This window comes from Pteropus alecto, unplaced genomic scaffold, assembly GCF_000325575.1.
Source record: "Pteropus alecto unplaced genomic scaffold, ASM32557v1 scaffold86, whole genome shotgun sequence".
NCBI lineage: Eukaryota > Metazoa > Chordata > Mammalia > Chiroptera > Pteropodidae > Pteropus > Pteropus alecto.
In genome coordinates, this window is record NW_006442109.1 from 14,774,232 (window position 1) to 14,787,638 (window position 13,407).

General features: G+C 42.8%; 1 long non-coding RNA gene across 1 annotated transcript; it reads right to left on the minus strand.

The window, feature by feature from the left end:
- Nucleotides 1–5,391: 5,391 nt before the first annotated feature.
- Nucleotides 5,392–11,069, minus strand: LOC112469572. Its single transcript, XR_003042686.1, has 3 exons — nt 10,911–11,069; nt 9,435–9,540; nt 5,392–5,766 (listed from the first exon to the last, which is right to left on the minus strand). It is a non-coding gene; the product is annotated as an uncharacterized LOC112469572 (long non-coding RNA).
- Nucleotides 11,070–13,407: the final 2,338 nt, after the last annotated feature.

Here is a 13,407-nt window from a genome sequence, read left to right on the forward strand (position 1 = left end):
GCAAGTCTTTTCTGTTCCAGAGAATTTCCAAAATCTCCTTTACCATTACTAATGTTACACCGTCTGCTCCAACCTTCCACGCTGACCTCTCATTTTACCAAACTCCGTCCCTTTCCACTCAGGAGCCCTGACTCTCTCCAGTGTGATCTCCACGCTCAGGGAGGAGCAGTGAAGCTGGATCCAAGTACAGAGCTGGACAACCAGCTCATGCTTTGGAAGCCCTCTCCTTCCCCCATCCCCCGCCCCTCCCCTCGGCTCCTCCTCTCTCATTCTGTCTCAATTCTCCCCTCTTCTCTTCCCCAGCTTTGTCTCCTACCCACTCAAGCAAGGTCTGCAGTAGATTCCACCCAGAAGTGTGGACCTAGGAGAGACACAGACAGAGCATTTTATTCCTCTGGTGGAGAGAGGTGATTTCACTCCTTTGAGGGTGACAGAATGAAAATATTTCCTATACTTTTGTCTTTCCTCTGCTTTGAAGGAGAAGTGGTGCAGTTGTGCTGAGTTTGAGAACTGTAAAAATTCTCGTTAATACTCTCAGTAATTTCATGCCCCTCATTATGCTCCCAGCTGAACTATTTGTAAATTTCCCTTAGTAGAAACTCCAGTGGTCTCTACTGGAAGATGCACACATACCACTCTGTTTCTGCTGCAGATCCAATAGGTTCTTCTTGCTTCTTCTTCCGGTTCTTCTCTTCAGTCCAGCTCTGGGCTCCCCACAACCTCACATGGAAAGAACCCCTCTCTTCCAGCACGTCTGCTGCCCCAGAGATTCTTCCCAAAGCAACTCCCAGCCTGAGCTCTTTCCACGCTCCTCCCTGACCTGTGAGACTGAGATTTGGGCTCATTCACCAAACAAACCCTAGAATAAAGTAACTATAAAGCTAATATAATCCAACATAACTGTCAAAAGCAAAATGAAAAGTCTAGTGTAAATCTATATTCAAAAAATACCTGTTGCATAAGCTTAGCTTCAATGCAACATTGTTCCAACTCATTTCTAACTTTTAAAATGATTTTTCTCCTGAACACAGGATGTGGGAATATTTCCCAGGTTAATTAGTTACCCACTACCCTATTGGTTCTAGGTCACCAGAAAGTACCTGGAGTTCTTTCTCCTTCAGTCACTGTGATTATTTGTTATAGTCCCAGCTCAAATCCTCCTCCTCCCCACACGCATCCCTTGCAGTGGGGACAACTGGTGGTGGGGAGAGTGAGTATTGCTTAGTGGTTAAGAGCTGAGTGAATTCAGCTCGCTCCACTGCTAACTCTATAACCTTAGGCAAGTTTGCTTAACCTCTCTAAGCTTCAGTTTTCTAAAAAATGGAACCAATAAAAACTGATATGATTTTCTGTATTAATAATTTCTATACTATAATAATAATACCGATGTCATTTTTGTACTATAACTACTGTATTATAATAATAATTTCTATACTACAATAGCATGATACTATTTTTGTACTAATTTTTGCAATGCAGTAATAATAATTTCTGTACTATAATAGTATTGATAGTATTTTTTACTAATAATTTCTACACTTTAATAAAAGTATAATAAAAAGTCTGTGCTACTAATAATTTAATAATAATTCTGTATAATTTCTATGCTAATAATATCTGTACTAATAATACTAATAGCTTTCTGTAAAATGAGGCTAATAATACTACTGATCTTAAAGAGTTATTCTGAGCATTATACGAGGAAAAAAAAAACAGGTAAAACAGAGCATGCCACATAGTCCACGCTTCATAAGTATTAGCTATTATTATTATGGTTGTCATTATTGTTGTTGTTAAGCCTCTAGTCAGTCTTTCCCCAAGCCCTTGCACCAGAGAAATTTGTGAATAAAACTTGAAACTGGCTTGTTTCCAGGTCCGTCTTGGTAAAGAAAAGACACCCCTGAGATCTTTGTGGAGGGAAAGCATCCCCTCGCTGGGTTATACCCCTCCACTTGTGCCAATAATTGTTCCTAGTAAGAAGAGGAGTGGGTATGAGAAGGGTGAGAATGGGCAGCATGGTCATGGAATAGAGGTTTTTGTTCTCCTTCTGGTTGGAATAGGAATTTCGTTCGGGGGAACGGGGATGCTGGCAGGGGAGGGGGATAGAGGAAACGGTTCAGCTCCCTCTTTTGTGTCCACCATGGGGAGGTACCTTGGGCCTTTGCCACAGAGAATAGCATCTTAGGGAGTAATGGAGGGTCCAGAAGTGAGAGAGCAAGATCCCTAGAAAGATTTGGGTCTGGAGCGAAAGCTGATATTGCAAGTTTTCACAGTCATAATGAGCAGTTCAGGGGAGGGGATGACAGGGAGTGGAATCCTAGCTATCGGCTACCCTTGGCAGGGAGCAGCTTCCTTACTGGGTGAAAGGGGACGACTGATGGGGCTTTAGGTTGGCCCTTAGGATTACATTTTTTTTTTTTTCAATTGGACTTGTAGGGCTTCATTTTGCTCTCTGTATTTTATTTAAAACGGAGCTATTCCTGAAACTATTTGGACTGGAAGCCCATAAATTAAGATCAGCTATTTCACATGTTTTAAGAAGTAAAAGAATAGAGAAATCAACATGTATGATTTCCCCCAACCCAGCCTGGTAGTTCTCAGGTCTGTGTCCTCGGAAGTCTGGAATAGTTAACAAACAAACAAACAAACAAACAAACAAACAAACAAAAACACTTTCCCTCCAGGCCTCCTGCAGAAGTGGGAAGTGCAATCCCTGTCTTCTTGTGTTCATCCAAAGTACACCTCTGAATTGAATTTGAGAATTAACTAAACGGTCTCCACAAAACAAACGTAGCTTTTTGTAAAATAAAAGATAACGCAGGATGATTTCATTTTTAGAGACAGAAGATAGACCAGCAGTTGCCTCGGACTGAGGGTAGGTGTGGGGATTAACTGCAAGTGGACAGGAGGATATATTTTGGGATAGTGGAGATGTTTTAAAACTGGATTGTGGTCTATGGCCATGCTACCCTGAACAAGCCCAATCCTGTTTGATCTCGGAAGCTAAGCAGGGTCGGGCCTGGTTAGTACTTGAATGGAAGACCAGGTGCTGTAGGCACAAAAAATTAAAAAAAAAAATAAGGGATTGTAAACTGACAAGGTCCTTGCAATCTGTGAGGTCAACCAAGGGCTGGTTGCCTCACCTAAAAAAATAAATAAATAAAACTGGATTGTGTAATGGTTGCACAAGTCTGTAAGTTATAAAAAAAAAAAATCATTGAGTTGCACCTGTACAGCAGGAGAATTTTATGATATGCAAATTATGCTTCAATAAACCTGAGTTGTTTTTTTTTTTTAAAGTTATGTAGGTAACTGGTTTAAATTGGCCAAATTGGTTTAAATTGGCTAAATAACATAGTGGTTAGTACTTTCATTATAGTCCTGACCACCTGCAAAGCACGTGAATTGGAGAAAAGTACTTTATATCCCTCAACCTCAATCTCCTCATGTGTAAAGTGGAAGATGATAATGCATATCTCTAAAGCAGAATGCCAATTAAATGAGATAACTTGCAGAAAGCACTTAGCTCAGTAGCTGGCATGTAGCCACTGCTTCTGAAAGTACTATACTTTCTCCCAGAACTAAGGATGTGGGGATGCCCTGCAGGGAGGTGTGAGTGTTGATCATTTCTGGACTTGGGAAGAGAAGTTCATTTTGGATTTTTCAATGAGAACAGTCTAGAAAGATCACACAGTAGCACTGTTTCCAGCCTCTCAGGCCTACCAATGCCCCTGTGTCCACTGGTTCCACGGCTCGACTCTCCCTTTCCAGGAGTCCCTGGATATAGACTTTCACCTCTTCCTGGGTCAAGTTGCGAGGATAAAAGAAGTAGATTTGTTATGGGGCACGTAGAGAGAGCAGAGACTGAAGGTGCTCCAAGCCTCTTGATGACTGCCCTAGGAGATGCTGCTCTACAGTAGATATGGCCTGGGCAAGTAGATGCGCACTTGGGTCCCTGTCTCCTGGGAGACACCCAAAAGATCTCGGAAACGTCAAGCCTCTAGAAAAAAACAGTGTGAGAGGAAGGGAGCTGGTCCTAAGACCCGTTGGGATGGCTTGTTCTCTCCTTGAGTGTGAAGGTCACTTTATTCTGAAGTTTTTAGGAACCATGGATGGACAGAATGAAGTATCAATCATTCTTAAAGGGAAAAAAGCATACAGTTGCATCATTCACACCCTCACATACCCCATTCCCCCTCTGTCCTTGGGAGGCTGACCTGTTCATTCATTCATTCAACATATATCTAGCAAACTTCTGCTATATGCCTGCAGCTATTCTAGACAAGGTCCTTGCCCCCACAGACCTTATATTCTAGCAGGAGAGATAGAAGATAAGCAATAAATCAAATGAATCTACACATAAATGCTCACGAGGGTAGGGTATGCAGGAGACAGGGTGGCTGGTTTATACTGGGTGGTCAGGAAAGACCTTGCTGAGGAAGTAACAATTTAGCAGAGCCTTGAGGGATCAAAAGAAGCAACGGTCTGGAAGAAGGGCCTTCCTGGCAGAGGGCAGAGAATTTGCAGACTCTGGGCCTGGTGAGTTCTGTGCATACATGGAGCAGAAAGAAATCAATGTAGCTGGAGCAGAGTGTGAGGCATACACAGTGACAGGAGATGGGTTCAGTGTGGTGGTCAGGCCCAGATCTGCTGGCCTTCTGGCTGCAGGAAACATGGATTTCGTTCTAGGTGTGATAAGAAGCTGTTTGGAGTGTTTTGGGCAGGGGAGGCAGGTGATCTGATTTATAGAAAATTATTCTGGCTGTGTGGAGAATAAAATTCTGGGAGAAGGAACGTTCTCATTGAACTATTAGTACATAATATCATAACAGCCCCTTCTACCTAAGAAACCCCTGCGCTCTGAGGTGAGAAGAAATAAGGACTGTGGACCTCACATTACCAGAATGAGGAGAGGGATCTTTCCTCCCATTTTCTCTTCTCAGTGGGTCTTCCCTTTCCAGTTTAGGCTCTCGAATGAATGTGTCTTCCCATTCCTCTCCAGCCCCAAGAATTAATGAGTTTGCTTCTTTGTTTGTTTGTTTGTGGTTTAGAAACGATTCAATCCCCATTAATTCTTTGACATTGAGTCTTGAAGACATTGAAGAAAACATTTTTTTAAGATCTGGAGGAAATTTACTATGTAAAATGTTTAAACATGAAACTAATCACCTCCCTGTGTGCCATACATGGTAATTCACTCTTTTCTTTTTTTGAAATATCTTTAAAACTCTAACCAGATCTCCATTGCCTGAACTGAAAGAAGATCCTAGATGATGCTCTCAAATCAGAGATACCTTTCCATAAAATAAGCTAGAGTCGCCAGGGCAAAGAAAGATAGTATCAGCCTGCTCAGGCTGACATAACAAAATATCACAGATGGAGTGGGCTTAAAGAACAGACATTTATTTCTCACAGTTGTGGAGGCCAGAAGTCCAAGATCAAGGTGCCAGAAAGGGTTGGGTTCTGGTAAGGCCTCTTTCCTCTGCTTACACATCAGCAGTCCTCTTGCTATGTCCTCACATGGCCTTTCCTCTTTCCTCTGTATGTGCCTGGAGAAAGAGCTCTGGCATCTCCCCTGGAGATCCTATGTCTGTGACCTCTAATTGTCACCGATACATTCGTTTAATCCAAGATCACATGTCCCACACATGACAGGTCCCTATGTAGTCAAACCCCCTGCATATGGCATAGCCATGTGGGGGTCTCCAACTCAGTATTCCCAGGAGCCAGAGAGATGACATGTATTTCAACAGAAGCAGACGTTACCTGCCAAAAAAGCATTCAAATACATTTACCATTTTCAAATGGTAAAAAATAAAATAACAACTTAAAATGAAACATCCTTCTAGCCAAACAAAATATATCTAAAGGACTAATTTGTTTGTAGGCTGCCAGTTTGTAACCTCTGGTGAGTGTAATGGGTATGATGTTTGTTCCCAAGTGAGAATGTGGGAGACAGAAGAATGCAAGCAAACTCTTCTTCCCACAGGTGCCTCTCCATAGGCAACTCTCCTGAGACCCTCGACCTTCGAATCCCTGCTGGAGCTGGAGCAGAAATGCTCTGGGTCGCAAAACAATTAAGGGACATTGAAGTAACACCATCCTAACTCACACTCACAGGAGAGAAATTTGGGGTTATTAATTTATATTAGTATAAAGCAATAGCAAAATTAATATAAAATAATATCCATTTAGGATCTCAACTTAAAATATTCCTCTTACCTGGAAATATTAGAAAGGATTATTTTCCCTCTAAATATGCAAAGAGGACACGTTTCCAGAGCTAATCTGAAACCTTTGTAGCCCTTTGGCTGGATCAACGATTAAAAATTCCTTGGTTACATTTTGACACTGTGAACCTTAAAAACAGAAACCTGCCAGGAGAATGAGGAGCCCCGATATCTGAGCCCACCTCTGGGAACAGCATCCATTGACCCAAAAGACCCCAGCACAGACTCTTTCATTGTTTCATTAGGGTTATGGGTTAAGATGGGAAATTGGTCTGAAGTCCTTTCTTGTGTGTCTTTCTGAAAATATGCATGCTTCTTTAGGTTTTTGAGGTTTACTCTGTCTTTAAAATATTAAATTCCCACTAGTGCCTTCCAAGTATTTCCATTTTTCACTGTGGCTACAAATTGGGAGACATAGTAAATTATCTAACGAAAAGGTAAAATCAGAGGAAATTTTCCCAGTTTCAGGGTTTCATAATAAAAGGAACCAGATACTTTATCACACTACATTTGGCCAGTAACACAGGGCACCGTTGTGAGTCCCACTTTCCTTGTCCTGAGATTATGCCTGTGCTTCTGGTTCTAGAGCACGGGGAACCCACGGACTCCTGTGGGTGATGTAGCAAGGGAGATGTGAGTCAAATGGCCAGTGGATGTGAAATCACAAAGCAGCAAGGATACAAAAGAAAAGAAACACAAGAAATGCGAGAGGAGCGTGCTTAGCAGACTGGGAGTTTAGGAACGACTTCTCTGAGAAAGCAATGAGAGCTGAGAAGAGGAAAACAACCAGCGTTCACAGGGAGAAGGGAGGAGCCCTGCGGCTTGCAGGAAAGCCCCGCGACAGAAGGGAGTATAATGTCGTCGGAGCTGAAAGTTGACCTAGATGGCTGGGCTGGAGGGAGAATGGGAGGGAATGCGACGTGATAAAGCAGGAGAGGTATGGACCCGATGCTTTAGCGCTGTGTGGGCCACGGAGAGAAAGCCCCTTAGGGTTGTAAGTGGCCAGAGAGAGGGCTCATGACCATCTTGTGCTGTGGAATGATGACACTAGCTGTGGCATGATCAGGTAGTAGAGGGGTCTGAGTGGGTGCAGGGGAACCAGACGGACAAACACTGTTGTAAGTCAGGAGAGGAGGTAGTAGCTTGGACTAGCATGGGGCAGTGGAGATGGAGAGGAGAAGGCAGATGTGAGAGCTATTGAGGCATCTGAGTGGTTGGATGTGAGGGGTGAAGGAAATGAAGATGCTCTGCTAATGTAGTTTCTCACTTGAGCACTGGGCTGTATGAAGGTACACTCATGGAGACAGGGGATACTGGAAAATGAATGAATTGGTGGGGCTGGGGGAGCATGTGGCAGTCTTGGACAAGCTGACTTGGAAGATGCCTTTGTATCTCCCAGTGACCCCTGGTCTCCTGGTTCACAGATCCCCACCTGTAATGGTTGCCATATTAATAGAAGGAGGTTGGTTATCTCCAAGGGGTAGTAGGAACCTCTTGGGTTAAGGGAGATGCTTTCCCTCTCCCTTAACCCACCCTGGGGCCTTTCCAATACTAAGATGCTTTGTTTTTCACTCTGGATGAAGAAACGTACTCCCTCTTATTTTGAGAAAAAAGTAGGAGGCCTTCTTAACACGGAGATGGTATTCTATTTGCTCTTCCCTTTCCTGCCCTGGAGAGATTGGCCATTCACTTTAAACTTAGAAGATCGGATGAAGCGGGAGACAAAGGAGAGAGCCAGATCCCTGAGAACATGATTGGAGAATGAGGACCCTAACGAGCTTCATCTAGGGAGTGAATTCTCTGCCTCCATTCTATAATCCAACCAGAAGGAGCACTTTTCAATTCCTCCAACATGACATACTTAGTCTCTTTTATGTCCTCACATGTACTGCCACTCCCCTGCTTACTCCCCTACATCCTTTTCATCTGGACGAGTCCTTAATCATATTTCATTCTGTGCTCACACTCTTCAAGAGGCCTTTTCTGACATGCATGGCCACTGATGATCAGTGTCTATGGCAGACATCTAATATCCATTCTCTCCTTTCTTCCCTGTACCAGAACCCTTAATTTTTAAGCTGAGCATATCGCACTTGGGATAAGGACTACATTTCCCAGCATCTTTTGTAGCTGGGTGTGGCCATTTGGCTAAGTTTTGTCCAATGATATGAAGGTGGAAATGTTTGCAACTTCTGGGATGTGATCCTCTAGGGAAAGGACGTGCCTTTCTCCCTCCATTTGAATATGATGACCAACTTTCTAGCTACCAAGCTGGACATAAAGGCACAGGCCACACCATAGGGATGGTAGAATCTTGAACCGAAAAGAGATTGGGTTTGTTTCCTAATGACTTCATGGAGCTACTGTACATTCTGTACTGCCTACCTCCTGCTTTTATCTATGTGAGAGAAATAAACTTCCACCCCATGTGAGGCACTGTTATTTTGGAGTTTTGGTCACATGCAGCCAAACCTAACCCTAACTTAGCCAGAGTCCCTCCCATGTGTTGTTTCCCCCATGAAAACATTTACACCCCATATTATCATTGCATGGTTACTTATGTGACTAAAATAAAATCCTCTCTACTGAGGTTTAGACTTTTCTTCTGATGCAGATGACTCCAAAGTAGCCCCCACCTAACATAACCAATCGCTCATATATCTGCAAGTGTTCAGGAAGTAACTGGAAAGCCAGACCTAATTATCCAAAGGCAATGCTGTAGAATCACTTCAAATGCTGCTTTTCAGCCTCAGGGTTTATAACTTCTAGATGATGCCATGGTTAAGACTATGTCCATGTCTCTAGTGCATTTTCTTTCTCTTGGACTGAACAGTCAAAAAATACCACCAATGAGCCCACAGAAAACAACAAGGCAAAAAAAAAAAAAAGCACACACAGAAATGTCTTGTAACTGGCATCTCCTAATCTACATGTCCTGATGTTGTGGTATTTGGCAAATCAAAAGTAATTTTAAAAACTCTGACGGTTTGGCATTTGGAATGTTGAAAGCAATCTGGAAAGTCTCGATAGCCAGCATTTGTGTCTCCGTCACTAGCTGCAGAAACAGATTGTCAGGATGGATTTCAGGAGGATCAGGGGAGTGAATGTATCGGGGAAGATCAACTCATTTGTAGCAGCATTAATAAGTTTCAATGATACACTCTTTTACAGACTCTAACAGTGAGTTTTTGCTGATTAACTCACCTTTTTGCCCTCGGAGCCTTTCAGAGGTCAAATACTGTGTGATGGTGCTTTATATCCTTACATCAAGGGTTTCTGCTTTAATTGGCTCACTTGTAATTGATAAAGGCTTGAAAGTATAAGCAAAAAAAATAATGATGGACAATAGCTAGATAGAAGCACAAAACCCAGACAATACCTTAGCAACCTGACATAAAAATAATTATACAATATCAATAGAATAATGTCCAAATGTCTGGACAAATCTGATGATCTTATAGGGTTGAAGTCTCAGTTATGCTGGCTTTTTGGACCTTCACTGTCTTAAGCCAGCAGAAACTGTAATAATAACTCTTATTGGAGACAAAATGTTAGTAACAAAATGTTTACTAACTAAATTTACCATTTCATTCTCATTTTCAGCTCCAAAACCACCATCACATGCTACGGCTTGAAACTAGAAAAGCATCTCTTATCTAGGGCTCCTGCCAAGGAACTCCACAAAGTAGCCTCATTCCCCAGAGGATGCCCACAAGGGTTTATGCAAGTTTAGTCTCTACCACAAAAGTCAGAGAATCCAACTTGGCAGTATCTGTTTATGTACAGTCATCAGAGAAATCACGTGAAATAAAGGAAAGTCAACAATAATGCTACAGGAGCCCAAATAAAATGACTTCTCTCCCTCACATGTGAAACCTTCTTTCCCCACTGCCACTGATTGCACACATATTAATCTGGTTAACAGTCCACTCACCCGGCTCCAGGGATCACATTATGACCACTGTCCCAGGGCTTGCCTTTGCACACAGACTCCAGGCAGGGAAGGGTTGTGCTTATAGGAGGATCCCAGCAAGGACTCTTGGCACTCAAGGTCCTTCGTACGCATTCAGTTAACATTGATCAGATATTTAGGGGGTGCTTATTATGTGCCAGGCACTCTGGTAGTTACTAAAGAGGATCTGTGGCATCAGCACCATTGGACAGAAAACATATTTGTCATATCAGTGGGAGGCCAGACTTGTCTCTTTGACTGGCTGGAAGTTTCTCCAAGACTGAGCTCAGCAAAAACCAAGTGCTTCTTGGAGGTAAGATTGAGAAAGTTTTAGCTCGTGCTATTTTTCTGGCTATGTGTCAGCTCCTGGGAGTAAATTGCATAAAACTTGTAAGAAGTATATTTTCAAGACCTGAAAACACAAAATTTGCCAGACTTAAAGTAGGGACTCAGGTCAACCAGACATCGGCCTGCTAAGGGTTTACCATGTATCACCTTCCAAAAACAAATAAGCCAGGTCCAAGGTTAATATTTTAGGAGGCAGCTGGATTTACAAATGTGCTCAGCAATCTACAATAGAAGGGCTAGGAGTGGGATGCCCAGAACCAGTGGGCGGAGAGACGAGATCAGAAGCAGTGCTGGTTAATAGTAGTCAGTGCTTTGAAGTCAGCTGACCAAGAGTGAATGAGTTTCCTCCTCTTTCAAATGGAGCTAATGAGAGTACTAACCAGAAAAGACGGTGTGATAATCGAATGAGTTAATGAACGTAGCACACTCTGCACATTGGCTGGCACAAAAGATATGCTCGACAATTGTTAGTTGTCTTCATCATTACCACCACCATCATTGTCATCGCCACCATCCTGGCCCTTCCATTTACCATGTAAGTGACCTAAACAAATTTTATAACATCTCTAAGTTTCAGATTCCTTCTCGACAATTGTTAGCTGTCTTCATCATTACCACCACCATCATCGTCATCGCCACCATCCTGGCCCTTCCATTTATCATGTAAGTGACCTGGAACAAATTTTATAACATCTCTAAGTTTCAGATTCCTCATCTTTACATTGAAGATAAAAAAATAGTTATCTTTAAGGATATAGTGAGGATAAAACAAGATAATATGCATAAAGCACCTAATGCAATGCTTAGCAAACAGTGAGTGCTCAGAGTGGGTTTTATCACCTATTGGTTTTAAGAGTTTGTCTTTTTTGATTGGCTATTAAAACAGATATCTGACATAGAAGTGTATGACTTTGAAAGAAGACTCCCAAATCCACCCAATGGGAAAAGTCTACTGAAAGAGACACTCTACTTTTCAATGGGAGGTTTTTTTGTTTTGTTCGTTTGTTTTTTAATTTTCTGTATGGCCCCATGTGACATCTCTCTAAGACCTCAGATATCCTTGGGTGTTCAGTCCCATACATTAAAGGAACTTTAGTTATTCAAGAAATCAAAGAAGATGGAAGGTTTGGGGACTCACGGATGTAGCGTTGCCAGATTTAGTAAATAAAAATAAAGGGTCTTATGTTTTATCAGGCAGTCTTGCATGGATGTCAATTTATCTTCTTATAAAACCCAAACTAGGGGTTGACTTGTGTTTTGTGACTTTCTGCGATGTCACAGAATTCAAGTTTGAAGTCTTAGAAAGAAAGATTCTACAGAACTTGCATTTGATTTCTCAGGGTAAGATGGTTATCTGCGGGATCTTCTCCCACGGGTCATGTTGGGCATACGTAGAAGCAGAGTGGATGTTAGAGGTTAGACTCCAGTACGAAGGCCCTAGAATAACTTCCTCAACGCTTCGTAATTATTTCCTGTTACTATCAATGGAATGCTGCATATCCCCTCCCTTAGCCCTTCCCCCACCCTACATTGTTTCCTCTCTCACTAATGAAAACACTGCAGGGTCTCCGCTGTGTAAGGGATAGAGTGAACTAAGGATGATACTATGACAACTCGATGCAAACCTGGCCTCCTGGGCTCCATTTTATTCAACCCATAATATTCAGGAGTTATAGCATTTCTCTTTCTAAACTCCAATGGCATTTCCCAGTGACTTTCTACTTTTGAAGTGAAAATGCAAGCAGCAGAGCAAGTATCAAGTTAATGACATTTAACTCAAAACCAGGATAGTATATTTACTTCTCAGTGTGTTCTTGATGGGGATGAGAGGAATATTCTTTAGAGAAAAGTCAGGTATTAGGTACTCTCTGTGATGACTCACCAACTGTAACACCCAAAAACATTTTCTATGGCAGGGTAGGCAGGCCTTGATGTAAGGCCCTATGGCGTGTGCATATGAACCTTCCTCTGGAATTTCTGTGTCCAGTACACTATTACTGGCTGAGGTCATATAGAGCTAGCAGCCTTTAAGGCAGAGACTTTTGGAGCCTGGTAGCGAAGATGGAAACAAGAGGCTTGATACCCTCCCCGGTTTCAGAGCACACCCATCTCCCTCCCAGCCTGAGTCAGGGGGATAGAAGAGACTGCAACAGCATATCCTGCCCAGGACACCACGCTCAGCTTCTAGGCCCTCCCACGTCCCTTCTGGTTCTGTTCTGAACTCATAGCCTACAGAGCTGCCCTGCCTGCCTCATGGTTGGGCTCACACCATCGGACAAGGGTCAAAAGGCTTTGAGGTAATATAGTTCATCTCCCTGTCTCTCGGCAGAACTGACTGTACCTGAACTGCAGGTGCGGAGATAGAATGCATGGTGGCTCTTCTCTAGTCCTTAGACATCTTCAAATACTTTCTTCATACCCCTCCTCCACCACGCCCAGCTTCCCAGCCTAGGAATCAGGAAAGGTTATTTGTGACCAAATCAGGGAAAGTAAAATTTCCTTCTGATGTGCTCTGCCTTTAAAGATCTTCCCCTTGGTCCTTTTCCCCGACAGTGCAGAAAGCTATAAGGAAACAGAAGGGCACTTTGCTGCATGTCAGAAGCTGGCCAAAGGGCATGAAAAGGCGAAGGGTGGACCATGGTTCACTGAGCTCCCCCAACACCCTGTTCAGCAAAGGAGATCGAGGTTGCATAATAACCTTTAGCAGTAATGAAATCCAACCCCCTGACTCCTAGCAGCATTGGCATTAATAAACAGTGATCTTGATCTTGAATTTCCTCCAAATCATCCAGGAGAGGACCTACAAAGATTACGAGTTAGGAGTGGACTATTTGGCACCTTATCATTTTGGACAATGCATGGGACCCCAGAATTCTC